This window comes from Eriocheir sinensis, chromosome 16, assembly GCF_024679095.1.
Source record: "Eriocheir sinensis breed Jianghai 21 chromosome 16, ASM2467909v1, whole genome shotgun sequence".
Lineage (NCBI taxonomy): Eukaryota > Metazoa > Arthropoda > Malacostraca > Decapoda > Varunidae > Eriocheir > Eriocheir sinensis.
The window spans coordinates 8,197,537-8,214,472 of record NC_066524.1 but is presented as its reverse complement, the minus strand read 5'-3'; positions in this window follow the sequence as shown (position 1 = coordinate 8,214,472).

Sequence of the window (16,936 nt, the reverse complement as noted above, 5' to 3'; positions counted from 1 at the left end):
CGATTTTGATCCCCAAGTCCTTGACGCATTGAACGCTTTTGAGTTTAACGCTGTGCATTTCGTAATCGAACTTCTTATTCCTCGTTCCAACTTGAAGAACCTGGCACTTGTTTACGTTAAAGGGCATCTCCCATCTATCCGACCAAACTGAAATTTTGTGCAAATCCTCTTGGAGGCTTTGCCTGTCTTCGTCAGTGAGAACCGAGTTACCAATCTTTGTGTCGTCTGCAAATTTACTAATGCGATTATTGAGTCCAACATCCACGTCGTTGATGTAAATAATGAAGAGCACTGGGCCAAGAACCGAGCCCTGAGGGACGCCACTAGTGACCGGCGCCCACTCTGAGTTAAATCCGTCAATCACTACTCTTTGTTGTCTGTTGCTCAACCAATTCGCGATCCATTGGTGTACTTGACCGTCAATACCTATTTGCTTTAATTTGTAAAGTAATTTACGATGTGGGACTTTATCAAACGCTTTCTGGAAATCAAGGTAGACTACGTCCAGTGATTTGGTTACGTCATAAACAGTGAAGAGGTCGTTATAAAAGGTTAATAGGTTTGATAGGCAGGATCTTTTGTTTCGGAAGCCATGTTGTGAGTCCCCAATTAATGAGTGGCTTTCAAGGTAACTCACAATTTTGTCTCTAATTATGCCCTCAAGTAGCTTACCTACAACCGAAGTTAGACTAATGGTCCTGTAATTACCTGGTACTTTTTTGTCTCCTTTCTTAAAAATCGGTGTCACGTTAGCCTTATTCCAATCTGAAGGGACGATGCCTTGTCGCAAGGACATATTGTATACGGTTGTGAGGGAGGAGAGTATTTCGCTCTTTGTTTCTTTCAGCAGAGTTGTATATACTTTGTCAGGTCCAGGACTTTTATTTGTTTTAAGTGATTTGAGGGCTTTAAGGACTTCATCGGGTTTTACTTCAAAGTTAGGCAATGCATGTTCGGGATTTACATTAGTACTGGTGTTGATGGTAGTGATGGGAGGACTGTTATTATTAAACACCGAGGAAAAGTAATTGTTTAATAGGTTTGCAACGTGTTGGCTGTCAGTCATTAGTGCACCGTCGCTGTTTGTTAAGGGTCCAATTCCACTTCTGATTGCCTTTCTGTTGTTTATGTAACTGAAGAAGGATTTCGGATTATTTTTAGTTGGCTGCAATATTTTCTTCATATCTACGCTTTGCCTGACGCACTAATCTGTTTACTCGTCGCCTGGCATCATTGTAGAGTCTAATGTTTTCGGGCGTGCTTTGTTCTTTCTTTAACCTGTAAAACAATTTTCTCTCCTTGACTGAGTGTTTAATTTCGCTATTAAACCAAGGTGGGCTTTTATTAGTGTTAATTCGCTTCTCGCACAAAGGGACAAATGTGTCCTGCTGAGTGAGTAAGTGATTTTTAAAGCTTAGCCAGGCGTCCTCTACATTGCCATCATCTGATAGTTGCATATCTATTAGTTTTCGTCGGATTTCTACGAAGTTGGCTCTTTTGAAATTGGGCACCTTTACTTTATTTTCAGTCACCGACGAGAGAGAGAGAGAGATGAGTTAGGGTTGGTTCGTGGTTGTCAGCGCTTGACCTTGACAATGTCTGTCTCTCTCTCTATCTATCTATCTATCTCTCTCTCTCTCTCTCTCTCTCTCTCTTATTTGCTGTGACAGAGAGAGTGAGAGAGAGAGAGAGAGAGAGAGAGAGAGAGATAGAGAGTTGCGTCATTCTCATCGGCCAATGCAAGGTCTCTCTCTCTCTCTCTCTCTCTCTCTCTCTCTCTCTCTCTCTCTCTCTCTCTCTCTCTCTCTCTCTCTCTATCTCTCTCTGCATCTAAGAGAGAGAGAGAAAGAAGAGAGAGAGTTACGTCAAACTCATCGGCCAATGTCAAGGTCAGTCTCTCTCTCTCTCTCTCTCTCTCTCTCTCTATCTCTCTCTCTCTCTCTCTCTCTCTCTCTGCATCTAAGAGAAAGAGAGAGAGAAGAAGAGAGAAGAAGAAGAGAGAGAGTTACATCATTTTCATCGGCCAATGTCAAGGTTAATCTCTCTCTCTCTCTCTCTCTCTCTCTCTCTCTCTCTCTCTCTCTCTCTCTCTCTCTCTCTCTCTCTCTCTCTCTCTCTCTCTCTCTCTAACTCTCTCTCTCTGCATCTAAGAGAGAGAGAGAGAGAGAGAGAGAAGGAAGGCAGAGAGGCAGGGTGTAGGGGGCAAAGAGGGAAAGGAGGGAGGCAGCAGCCAATCAGGAGGTATCAAAGCGTGACGTCACTGCAGGGGTTGGGGCTAGCTTCCGCGCGACAAAATCCTAACAACATTTTGTAAATATGCGTAACGGACATTATTTTACTTTGTTCCCCGTCTCACAGCAGTACTTCTCATACTTCTCATCGGTTAGTTCTCATTATTCTATACTATAATTTATTCGACACGCAGTGTGGGCCGAGTAGTTTTCCCATTAAATCACTAATAAAATGAGACTTTTCAATGCCTGTTGTGCACCCGTCGCCGCCACCGCAAAATATCTCTCAGGGAGGTTCAACTTGTTTACTGTTTCTATACTTCAGTCACTGCTCACAAAGATCACAAGTGGACAAACTAGAACAAAACCAGGCAAATTAATGTTTTTTTTCCTGCTGTGTATTCCCCCACCGCGCATGCATGCATGGGGGAAAGAAGAGCGACATTTCTGCGGAAATATTTTTCCCGCATTACCGACTCACCGCGAGGGCCCACGAGCGGCACAACGAAATGTTTCTTTGAGTCTCGCTCCATCCCCCCAAAAAGCCAGACTTGAGACAAAGCACGGCCTCTGCCGTACTTTCGCCTCACAGTGAGGGTTTCGTCGATTTCGACAGTCACCCCAGGCCACCAATACTGTCTTGATTGGCAATCCAGTGCTCAGTCACCTCATTACAAAACGACCGCCAGTCAACTGACGTTCGACGTGAAATTTGCAAGCACTCGATCACTGTATTGTGGTTCCAGTTCTTCTGAAGCCAGTGTTTGACGAAGAGGACCACTTTCCAAAGTGAAAGGCGCACTCTCTGCAGGAAAGTGCCCTTGTAGTCCCCGACAGTGAAGTCACAGTACCCCCGTTTTATTAGTTTTTTGATAACGATACTGGCCCTACACCTCCACTCGTGCCTTTCCCCACGGAAAACACAAGTAATACCACACTTCCCACACTACACTGCACTATTAAGTACTCCGTGATCACGTAAAAACTGAAAAGACTATTTTTCTTGAAGAACTGCGCGATATAAGAGAAAAAGTCGTGAGAGCAGTCACCGAAAAGAAACAAGTTCTTGGACTGATTCAAATTTCGCCTCCTTCCTCTTCCCAGATGAAATAATAGGCTGTGATTGGGTACGTAAATCATGTATTGTTCTTATTTGCCGCGGCATTCTCTTTTGAAAAAGGCCAATGAGATTGATAGATCCGTGCCGAGTTACCAGCGCAACATAGCGGTGGAAATTATGACACGCTCACTCAGTCACTAGGGATGGGCAGGTACCGTTAATTTAAGTACGTAGTACCGGTACCGAAAACTCAGGTACCGGTACCGATACCGTAAAGAGTAAATTTGTTTTATCTGAATGATGTTTGATGAAATTCCTAATGAAATTTTCTGTAAAGAAAACTCTCTCTCTCTCTCTCTCTCTCTCTCTCTCTCTCTCTCTCTCTCTCTCTCTCTCTCTCTCTCTCTCTCTCTCTCTCTCTCTCTCTCTCTCTCTCTCTCTCTACACCTCCATTATTTATCATCTTATATATATATATATATATATATATATATATATATATATATATATATATATATATATATATATATATATATATATATATATATATATATATATATATATATATATATATATATATATATATATATATATATATATATATATATATATATATATATATATATATATATATATATATATATATATATATATATTATTCTTCATATCAAAATCCTCGCAAGGGAGTCAAACTGTGATTTCGTTTATGCTTTGTGTGTATGGTGTGTGTGATCTCTCTCTCTCTCTCTCTCCTGAAGGAAGTGAATATTTTCTCGATAATTTTTTTATAGCATATATAACAGTAACAGTATACATTAGCAAACCTTTCATAAAAAAAAGAATCGGACATGAAGAATTATCTAATAGATAAGTTAATAAAATGATGGAGGCGGGAGGGAGGATGGAAACAAGGCAGGGCAAAATGGCGGGAAGATGGGCAGCGCGACTCGCATAGCATGGCCTAACAGTTAGGCCCTAACTCGTCCCCACACTCCACAGCCAGGCATGGCGGGCGAGCGTGTCACTATGTATAAGCGCCGGTATTGGGAATCCAACCGATACTAGTAGCGGTAATAGTACCGTTAGGGTTCCGATACTCTAACGGTAACCGCAGTACCGACTAGTTCCGATACTACACGGTACTAACCAGTACCGAGTAATATCGGTATTACTCGGTATTGCTCAGTACCGAGTAGTATCGGTACTACTCGGTACTGGTTAGTACTTACAAGAAACTGTGTAACCAACGACGCCTCCGACAAGCGAACCCATACAACACGATGCGGCCAAACCAGGAGTCACATTTCCATTTTGTACACAAATGCACGCAGTCTATTACCCAAAAAGGACGAAATTAGGGCGTATATTGCTACTGAGAATCCAGATGTGGTAGCCATCACAAAGACTTGGGCCAATTCTGCACATCTAGTATCTGAACTGTCATTTCCCGGGTACGAAAGCTTCCAAAAAAATCGAATGCACAAGAAAGGAGGAGGAGTAATTTGCTACGTAAAAAGTACGCTCCCTGCCATAAAAATAGACAAACAGGACGCAGAGAATTACGACTCCGTCTATGTGGAAATAACCGCGAATAATAAGAAAATAACACTTGTGACCGTATACAGGCCTCCAAAAAAACAGGCAGCAGACGACACTGGCCCTGTACGAAGAGCTTCACTCTTTAACACAAAGCAAAGAAACAATAATAATTGGGGACTTTAATTGCCCTAACATTGACTGGGGACAATTGACTGGAGATCAAGAGGGTAACAGGCTTATAGAAATGGTGGAGGATTCGTTCCTCACTCAAGTAGTAACTCAACCGACAAGAGAAAACAATCTGCTGGATCTGGTATTAGTAAGCGACCCCGACCTCACTCGCGTCTGTGAAGTTGGTGAAAAAAATTAATGGTTGCGATCACCACATAATCCGTTTCAATGTCAACATAAGTCACAAAGTCGTAGAAAATCCGTCAGTGATACCAGACTACAAAAAAAGCAAATTTCAACCTAGCCCGTGAGCTGCTTCCCTCTGCGACCTGGGGCCAACTTCACCTAACCGACAATACAATCGACAACGTGTGGAACGACTTCAAAGATAAGCTTTTGGGAGTAGAAAAAGCTACAGTGCCTACGAAACCCAGGCGAGTAAATGGTGCCGTAGATCCACCGTGGATGACCAGAGAAATAAAAAGGGCGGTAAACTTTAAAAAAAGGAATTATAACCTAATGAAAGAGAATGACACGGCCGAAGCCCGTGCACAGTACCACAACAGTCTCAGAGCTTGTCGCACCCTTATTCGGAGTAGTAAACGCAACTACGAAAAACAAACAGCGCGTGACATCAAGACAAACTCAAAAAAATTCTTCACATACATCAGATCGAAAAAGAAAGTAAAATCCAGTATTGGTCCCCTGACAGACGAGACTGGATCAGTAACTCAGGACAGTAAACAGATGGCCAGAATCCTCAACAGTAACTTCGCATCCGTATTCACAGTCGAGGACATCGAAACCATTCCCGAGAGCCCTGACCCGCCGAGGGGGATCACGCCCCTGGAAATTGACTCAATATGCGACCAAGAAGTGAAAAAAAGTATTTGGACAAACTCGACACGAGCAAGTCAACAGGACCTGACCTGACCTGAGCTTAAACAACAAATACCTCAGCCACTCACTAACATATTCAACCAGTCTGTTCAGTTGAACAAGGTCCCGGAGGACTGGAAGATGGCGAACGTAACACCGATTTTCAAAAAAGGGACAAAAGCGTTGCATTAAACTATAGGCCCATAAGTCTGACATCAGTGGCAGGAAAAATACTGGAAAAGATTAATAGAGGCAAACTTGTCAAGTTTCTAGAATACAATAATGTTATCTCCGACACCCAGCATGGCTTCAGAAACAAGCGCTCCTGCCTTACGAATTTATTAGACTTCTTCCAAGGTATATATAAGAACTGAGATGCCCACATCCCCAGTGATGTTATATATGGACTTTCAGAAAGCCTTCGACAAGGTACCGCACGAGCGACTCCTTAAGAAACTGCACCCGGCTGGCATTGTAGCCAATCTGATCACGTGGATAAGATATTGGCTCACCGACAGAAAACAACGAGTACTACTCAACAGACAGCCTTCCGATTGGCTTCCAGTCACTAGTGGAGTGCCTCAAGGGTCAGTGCTGGGACCCATTCTCTTCATCATATATATCAACGACCTCGAATCAGGACTGAAATCCACAATATCGAAATTTGCTGATGACACCAAGGTGGGTGGAAAGGCCCTCACAAAGACCGACTGCGAAATCATTCAGAAAGACCTCAATCACATTATCGAATGGTCGGAAAAATGGCAAATGTTATTTAATGTTGACAAATGCAAAGTCATGCACATTGGGTCCATAAATAGTAACCACACATACATCATGAATGGGAAACCTCTGCAAGTGATGCAGGAGGAAAAGGATCTTAAAGTCACTATCAGCAGTGACCTGAAACACGCGAATCATTGTAAAAGAGCATACAACAAAGCCAACACTATGCTCGGGTTCATAGCGAGGAACTTCGAGTGTAAAACGCCAGACGTGATGCTATCCTTATACAATTCCATGGTAAGACCGCACCTCGAGTATGCAGTACAGTTCTGGTCTCCTAATTACAGAAAGGACGTTGATTTACTTGAAAGGATTCAACGTCGCGCCACGAAGATGATACCAACCTTAAGGGCTCAACCGTACGAGGAACGACTCAAGCGACTCAATCTCTTTACATTGGAGAAAAGACGCCTACGAGGGGATATGATTCAAGTCTTCAAGTATCTGAAATAATTCAATAACGTCGATTACTCCAAATTCTTTGAACTGCAAACCAACCCAAGAACTAGAAATAACGGTTTACCCATTCAGTCTAGTCGATGTAACACAGACATCGGAAGGAGTTTCTTTTCAAACCACTGGAACAATCTTCCTTCAGAAGTAGTAAATGCGAATACCATCAACTCCTTCAAATATAGAATCGACCGTCATTTCGCTGCGTCGGGAATAAACTGAATATCGAGGTGCTTTCATCTGCTCCCCAGGCCCCAAGTGGCTGTCGAGCAGATTAAATCACCAAAGCGGGCAACCTCGTAATGAGCCAATAGGCTTTCTGTTGCCTGCATTTCCATGTTTCCATGTTTCCATGATACTACTCCGTCCTGGTTAGTACCGAGTAGTATCGGTACTACTCGGTACTGCGGTTACCGTTAGAGTATCGGAACCCTAACGGTACAGTTGGATTCCCAATACCGGCGCTTATAGTGACATGCTCGCCCGCCATGCCTGGCTGTGGAGTGTGGGGACGAGTTAAGCCCCGTTCACACTGTGCTGACTCTGGGCCACGACAACCCAAGACTCTAGGGTACAAGAGGTCTTGGGTGTTGATGTGAAAGGGTCGGGCATGTCTTGAAAGAGGTCTTGGGATTGTTGCCGAATGCTGCGCCGACGTCGTGACGGGAGTTTGGAGTCATGACGGTTAGCGCAAAAAAGTATTTCATGCTAAACTTTCATGACAAAAGTCGGCAAGAGTCTGGACCAACCGTCACTTCCGGTTGAGGTCTGAGGGAGGTCGGGGGCAGTCGTCAAGACTGTCGTCAACAGTCTTGGCTTGTCTCGAGATAGTCGTGACGACTGTCGGAGCCATTTTTCAAATTGTTACCGTTTCCTGTCGGCACAGTTGTCTGTGCCGACTACTTAAGAATGGTGAGGGACTGTCGTAACGACAGTCTTCGCCTAATAAAGGACGTTCGTGACGACTGCCGGCTCAGAAATATTGGCTAACACTGCCGCCATCAAGAAATATATATTTTTCTTTTGCAATCACAAGCACTATAACAACTTCTGGGCATGGTTACGTTTCGCTGGCACAAACTTGGGAGCCGCATAGTACGCACGCACTCCTTTTGCCTCGATCTCTCTTGTGTTGAATGACACAACTAGGGTTGCCTCCCTGATGTCAGAAAAATGTGGAATGCAACATCTCACTCTCCAATGCGGAATGGATCCATATTTAAAGGAACGGGTGACAGCCCTAAAATTTGTCGAGTATGCAATGAGTGACAGCCGCAGCACGCTGTTGGTGGAGGCAAGAGGGAGGGGGGAGGGACGTTACGTCGCGTAGTTTACACGTATTTTAGGACAAACCTTTGACAAATTTTACGGGCTGGTTTTGTTATTAACCGAAAAATGCGCTCCCTACAATTTTAAGATACTGAATTTTATCTGCTTGACCATTCAGATAACAAAATACCGTACGGAACAGATGCCGTTCCGTATTGGTTCAAAACGGAACGCTACATTTCTTTCTCGAATACAGAGCGATTCCGTAATTTAAGGAACGTCGGCGAACTCCTTGGCAACTGTGGGCCAGCTAGTCGGGCAAACAGTTGACAGACAATTTGTGGCGAGATGCAGAAAACATTGCTAAAAAACACTGCTAACACTAACAGCGTTGTTACTCGACAACCTTGCTAAACTCGATTCAGAAACTAGTCATAGCAACGTTGTTAATACATAGATAAGAAGGAAAGGTAACTGATTAGCGGGGAGTCAACAACCAATCACAGTGAGTTTTACAGCGAGCTGCGCCAATCACAAGTCTGTCTCGTCCCAGCTGTGTTTACATTGTCTCGCCTTCGGAGGAAGAATACAAGGAAAGGGCATGACGTCACAGAAGGCCAAAAGACTGCAGTCATGCCCTCTCCTTGTATTTTTCCTCCAAACTCCGTGCCATCCAGCCGGCTGTGGGAGATAACCCTGCAATGGGTATACCCTATTTATGTTACAAGACATAAATCATACTACTTGGTTGTGATAAATTGTTGTTCTTCCACATACATAAAATGGTAAATTTTCGGTCTTTCACCAGTGTCTATTCCGGACGAAACTATTTTTTTCTGGTAGTTTCAACTTGTTTTGAATTCGATCCCCCTGGGTGTTACGCTCTCCCTCCCAGCCCCCACACTGCCTCCCGAGGCGCCCGCAAAAAGCCCACTAAGTTTCAATTATCGCTGTCAGTTGTAGCTGCGTATGTGGAGGATGACATGAACCCCTTCTCCTCCTCACAGTTGCCAGATTATCGTACTCGATCAGAACCTCGTATTTACCGGTTTCTGAGCCATACCAATAACTATTGTAAAAAACGCACCAATAATTAACCATTTTAACGATAACTATATAAGAAGGCAGTTACTGGGGTCGAGGAGGCAGTTTTGGGGTTGAAAATTGGCAAGCAACATGGGGCCGCCGCCGCCTCCTCCCTCCCGGAGGAAAGGGTCAGGCATGTCTTGAAGAGGTCTTGAGACTGCTGCGCCGACGTCGTGACAGAGGTCTGGACCAACCGTCACTTCCGGTTGAGGTCTGAGGGAGGTCTGGGTCAGTCGTGACGACTGTCGTCAACAGTCTTGGCTTGTCTTGAGACAGTCGTGACGACTGTCGGGGCCATTTTTCAAATTTTTACCGTTTCCTGTCGGCACTGTCGTGACGACAGTCTTCGGCTAATGAAGGACGTTCGTGACGACTGTCGGCTCAGTAATATTGGCTAACACTGCCGCCATCAAGAATTTTTTTTTTTTTTGCAATCATAAGCAAAATAACAACATATGGGCATGGTTATGTTTCGCTTGCACAAACTTGGGAGCCGCATAGTACGCACGCACTCCTTTTGCCTCGATCTCTCTTGTGTTGAATGACAACTAGGGTTGCCTCCCTGATGTCAGAAAAATGTGGAATGCAACATCTCACTCTCCAATACGAAATGGATCCATATTTAAAGGAACGGATGGCAACCCTATAATTTATCGAGCATGCAATGAGTGACAGCCGCAGCACGCTGCTGGTGGTGGCAAGAGGGAGGGGGGGACGTTACGTCGCGTATTTTACACGTATTTTAGGACGAACCTTTGACGAATTTTACGGGTTGGTTTTGTGATTAACCGAAAAATGCGCTCACTACAGTTTTCAGATAATGAATTTTATCTGCTTGACCATTCAGATAACAAAATACCGTACGGAACAAGTGCCGTTCCGTATTGGTTCAAAACGGAACGATACGTTTCATTCTCGAATACAGAGCGATTCCGTATTTTAAGGGTCGGCAAGGCTGCCGCCAAGACAGTCGTCAAGACAGTCACAAAGACGGTCAGGAAGACCGTCGGCCAACTCCTTGGCAATTGTCGGCCAGCTAGTCGGCCAACCAGTTGACAGACAATCTGGAAGACTGCTGTCAAGACCGTCTACGACTGTCGGCCAATCGGTCGGCAGATTCGTGGTTGTCGTAAACATGGCGCCATTTAAAAAAATGACCGTTGAGATTCGTCTTGAGACTAGTTGGCAGCATGTCGCAAACATTCTGCCAACTAGTTGGCCGAATGTCCCAAACAGTCGGCAGTCATGGTAGCCGACACCAAAATGCCAAAAAATTCTTGTCAAATGCAGAAGTCGCTGGGTTGTCGTGGCCCAGAGTCGGCACAGTGTGAACGGGGCTTGAGGCCTTAATTGTTGTGCGAGTCGCTGCCCGTCTTCCCGCTATTTTGTCCTGCCTTGTTGTTTCCATTCTCCCTCCCGCCTCCATTATTGTATTAACTTATCTATTAGATAATTCTTCATGTCCGATTCTTTTTTCTTTAAAGGTTTGCTAATATATACTGTTATTTTTATTAGACTATGAGGCCATCCATAATAAATATATATGGTAATTTTTTTTATCGACAAATAACTATTCACTTCATTCTGGGGAGAGAGAGAGAGAGAGAGAGAGAGAGAGAGAGAGAGAGAGAGAGAGAGAGAGAGAGAGAATATCCATATCACCGAGATATTCACTCAGGCGCTCAGTCTCAGCCTCTCACTCGTGTGAGGAAGAAATGAGGTACATCATAAGCGACTGGTCAGTATCGGTATCGGTACCGAGCAGTCTGGTACCAGTACAAAGAAACACAAAGTAAGAACAAACAACAGCAGACCTGCTGGTCCTTACGAGGCTGTTTGTAACAAGCTACACTAACTATCTAATCAAAGGTGGAAGATGAAGGACAGCAAAGGCGAAGGCTCCTCCCCACCCCCCCATCCTTCCAGCCAAAGCTGGCAGGAAAGGAAAAAGAACCATGCAGTATGGAAAAACTGCATGGAAATTATGTAGGAAAGAGGAAAGAACTACCATTACTGCTACCACTAACCGGGCGATAAAAGCGGACAAGGACACCAGTATTCGAAAGAACTTAACGTTATTCCGACAATGAGTAATATCTTAGTTGCTGGTTGGATTCAAAATTGTTATAGTAGGATATCAATATATTATTATTATTATTATTATTATTATTTAATATCACCACGAATTAGGCATACAATTGTCAATGAAAAAACCCACGACAGATAGATCACGCCACCTTATAGGAATGTCGTCCATCAGTGTTTACCGTCTCAGTTTTGTATACTTCGCACTCCGATGGTGCGTGGAGGTCACCTTGACATACGTGACCAATTGTAACAATTATTTTCCAACCTGCAACTCGCCACTCCTTCACGAGAGTCCGACTGACACACAACGACAGTCGCTCTCGCTCCGTCGCTTCTTGTACATAAAGGCTACGAATATAATTCGCCTTAAGGAAGCTGAAGTCTTAATCAACACCCCTTTAAACGCCCCCCGACAAGCCCGTTACAAAATAGTTGTCTAATATATTCTTGAAGGTCGTAACTGTTGTACTATCAACGACATTACAGGGTAGAGAGTTCCAAACATTAACAACTCGACTGAAGAAGAAGTGTTTAGCTTCGTGCGACGAGAATCTTTTACCACTTATCTTCAAATTGTGATTTCTTCTTGTTCTATTTGGTCGATCAATTGTGAAGTAATCTTCCGCATTAATATCACTGAATCCTTTAAACATTTTAAACACTCCTATTAGATCGCCTCGCATTCTTCGTTTTGATAGACTGAATAAATTTACTTCTTTAAGCCTTTGTTCATATGATAAATTTCTCAACCTAGGAATCATCTTTGTTACTCTTCGTTGAACCCGTTCCAACTTTTCTATGTCTTTTCTGTAGTAGGGAGACCAAAACTGTACACAGTACTCTAGACGGGGTCGAACCAATGAATTATACAGTTTTAATATTACTTTTTCCGATTTATTATTAAAGACTCGTCCGATGAAGCCAACCAATTTGTTTGCAGTTTTAACTACCTCTGAACAATGCTGACCGGGCTTTAAATCGCTTGATATAGTGATTCCAAAATCCTTTTCTTTACTTACTGCAGAAAGTTGTTGGCCATTCATTACGTACCGAACGCGATTGTTATTTTTTCCGATGTGCAACACTTTACATTTGTCAACGTTAAATTTCATTTGCCATTGATTAGCCCAACGTGCAAGTTGATCTATATCTGATTATAAAGCTTCTTCGTCGAGTGTCGCAGTTACTTTACTAGCAATTTTTGTGTCATCAGCAAATTTTGATACTTTGCAAGTGAGCCCATCATCGATATCATTAACATAAATTAAGAAGAGCATGGGGCCAAGCACTGATCCTTGAGGTACGCCGGTTCTGACGTCGAGCCAGTTAGATGTAACACCGTTTAGAACTACTCTCTGTTTCCGCTCAGAGAGCCAGTCCACAAGCCAATTGTGAATGTTACCCGAGATACCGTGCGCCAATAGTTTGCTGAGCAATCGTTGGTGGGGGACCTTATCAAATGCCTTTTGAAAATCCAGATATATGATATCTACTGATCAGCTATCATCGAACAAACTCAAAAATATAATGAAAAAAATCAAGTTAGTTAAACACGAACGTTTACTACGGAAGCCATGTTGCGAATTATTTATCATATTATTTTCTTCAAAAAAATTCACCATATTGTCGCGAATGATAGTCTCCATTAACTTACAAACAATCGATGTCAGGCAAATTGGTCGATAGTTTCCTGGATGAGACTTGTCCCCCTTTTTGAAAATTGGTGTGACATTTGCAAGTTTCCAATCTGACGGAACTTTTCCAGCTGTTAAAGATTTATTGAATATGATGGAGAGCGGTTTACAAATTTGATGTTTGATTTCTTTTAAGACCCTAGGGGTAATTTGTCTGGACCAGGAGCTTTGATTACTTTAATATTTTCAATTGTGCGTAAAATGTCACTTTCTACGATGAGCAAGCCACTTAACATCTTTTCGGTCCTTCTAACCTCCGGTGGTTGAGGTGATAAACAATCTTCGTCGGTAAATACGGATGCGAAAAAGTTATTTAGGATTGTAGCCATTTCATTTTCATCGCTCGTGTGGTTACCATTATCATTAACAAGCTGTCCGATACCACAAGTGAGTGACTTTTTATTATTTACATAGCTAAAAAAATCTTTAGGATTAGATTTACTCGTTTCCGCTATATATTCTTCAAGATTTTTCTTGCTTCGCTTTATTAATTTCTTGGTTTCGCGGCGAATTCTGTCCAACTCTAGTTTGTCAGCCTCACTCTGAGTTGATATGTATCTACTGTATACGCGTTTTTTAAGAGATAGGCTATTTTAAATTTCGTTATTCCACCATTTGGGTTTCTTCTTAAAAGCTGAACGTCTGTTTCGATAGGGTACGCATATGCTTATGGCATTGTTCAATATTATGGTGAAGGCCCCCCAAGATTTATCAATATCTGTTTCCGCCGAGATTTCAGTCCAGTCAGAATTATTTAGAATTGATCGGAGTCTTACGAAATTCGCTCTCTGATAATCAGGCACCTTTTCTTTGCTAGGAGTTACTTTACTTTCTTTCATATTGATGCTGAATGTGATTGTTCGGTGATCGCTAGAACAAAAAATTGGACCAACATTTACTTCGTGGCCGAAGTGATAGCGTACTGGACCCACATTCGCCGCGTGATGGACGACGCGGGTTCGAATCCTCACGCTACCACTCGGATTTTTCAGTCACCGCCGAGTGGCTTAAAACTACCCACATGCTGTCCTGAAGACCACCCATCAACCAGGACCCGAGAGAAAGCCGTCCAAGCGAATCAAGAACGAGTTCCGGGGGGCAGCATGAGCCAATGCAAGATGGCGCCACTATAAACACTCGCCTGCGCCAGAACGGGCTGGGCCGACCATCAGGCCCCACCTGGAAGAAGTCTTAGGCCGACCATCAGGCCCCACCGGGAAGATGCCTACCGGCTCAATAGGCAACAACGTAAAAAAAAAAAAAAAAAGAAAAAAAAAAACTAGATCAGCTGTCGTTGAAAAGATAAGGTCAAGTATATTATTTTCCCGAGTCGGTTCTTCAACGTGTTGATGTAAATCACTTTCTAGTAAATTTGTGTACAGGTCGAGCCCTGTATGACAGTTCAACGGTTCACCCCATCTTTTCACTGGCAAGTTAAAGTCCCCAACAATTACTGCCTCGCAATTGCTACTTGTTTCTAATAATAATTCACTTAATGCGTGGTCGATATCAAGAGTCTGCCTTGGCGGTCTGTAGATAAGTCCAATTACTATTTTACGAGATTTATTTTTGATTTCAATAAAGACCGTGTCTACGTTGGTTATAATATCTGTTTTCACGTAAAACGGGTACACGTTTAGGTTTTACGCCCCCCCCCCCCCCCCCCCCCGTGACGTCCCGAGGCGGCCGCAAGGAACTCGCAAACTTTTCAAAAATCGCTAGCGGCGTTTCTAGCAGTTTTCGAAACACATATGTGGGGTTCAAAATGCATAGAATAATGAAATACAGTATAACCGATGAGAAGTGTGAGAAGTACCGCTGTGAGACAGGGAACAAGGTAATATAATACCTGGTATCGGTGTCCTCAACACGTGCTGATATCTTCCCTTGCCCGCCTGCTGACTCATCTTCCGTTGTGGTGCCCGTGCAAGGCCGTGTCCATGTTTCTAGGCCCACATCTGGGTTTGCAATCTTGTGACGTCATCCACGGAATATGTTGGTTTTCAGTTTGCGAACAGCCATCGTACAGAGAAGGTTCGTGTTCAGCTCCGCCGGGCATCAATTCATCTTAATCTTCTTTAAAACTAAATTCATACAAGATAAGGGTGTTAAATGTTTCATAGAAAATCTAATGCTGGGGTCACACATTCCCGAATATGGCCCCGATTGCTCCCGAAGAAACGTTTAATAGTAGTTGGCAACCGATTACGTACATCGAATGGGTATGTAACGAAATTCGAAATGAAAAATGTGTATGTTCGGTAGTGTTGTCACGAGGGCCGGGAGAGGCCACGAGGGTCTGGAGGAATTTAAGCACGAAGCCCGCAGCCCCGATAACTTTGAACTGCACAAAGCGATCGGCCCGCGTGGCCCAACTGTCACTCATCGTGAGTTTTTCCCGAAGTTCGACGCTATATTTACGATGATCTGCTATATTTACGATGATCTGAACCATCCCCGAACTTCGGGGTGGTACACAGAAGTTCGGGGCGGCACGACGAACTTCGGAAATAATGCCGAAGTTCTCGAGCAATCTGGCAACAGCGCCGCACATCGTGTGGCGCGTAAAAGCCGGCATAGGCGGTCGGGGGGTATATAAGGAACCACGGTGCCCCTTGACGACACGATGTTTACCTAACACGAGCCATCCCTGTCCGCGACGGCCTCCTCGCCATCCTTAGCGAGGCTAATGACACGGACAATCTATTCAAACAGACGACACTCAAGGATTTCGTTGCCGAACATTTCATCCCAGTTCTGCCCCTGGACATCAAGGCGAAAGAACAGTCCTCCACGGTCCTCCTCTTCGGCGTGGACTCTCGCATCCAACAGCACACTCCAACATAAATTCGGGATGAAGTACAGCGTCTCAACGACTTCGCTGATAACAACATAGACATGGTTTACAAATTCCCGAACGCCCCCGTACTCAAGATCACGTTTCTGGAGACTCCGCCTGCTCAAAAGTGTGGAGGCTGGATTGAAGCTGTTCAACCTCCGGATCCCAAGCCACAGCATAAAACAGGAAGAATACGTCCCAGTCCAGACCTGCATGCGCTTTTATAAGGTAGAAGAACACAACACCATCGATTGCCCGAAAGAAAAATAATTCAAAACTCGTTCAGAATGTGTCATGGAGGGCCATGTCTGGCAGTCCTGTACGTCTAACACGAAAAAATGCCTCAATTGTGGGGGAGACCACAGGACCCTCGCCCACAAGTGCTCCGTCCGCAAGGCAGCAACACAAAAAGTGAAGGACACTCTGACCCAGAAGAAGAACCAAACCTATGTCACCGCGGCCTCTACCAATCTCCTCAACTCCACACCACAAATCATGGCGTGTATCCTACATTCTTTAGCAATGGAACTGGGTTCTCCAGGCACTTACGCAAAGGAACTTCACGACACCCTCGCAGCCAACGGCCTCCCACCGATAACGATCCCGAATCCCCCTGACTCCAGCAAAATCATACGGAAGACTGTATCTCCTCAACTGGCCATCCCAACCCAACCTACTGGAGCCTCCGCTGCCGACCCCTCCTCCTCGGATGAAGACGAAGACGTAGAAGGGGCTCAAAGCGATGAAGAATCAGATGCAGAAACCACCCAACAACACAGTGCCCCTTAACCAGAAAAACACTACACAGTCCAGCGAGAGCGTAGCCCGCGCCTCAACCAAT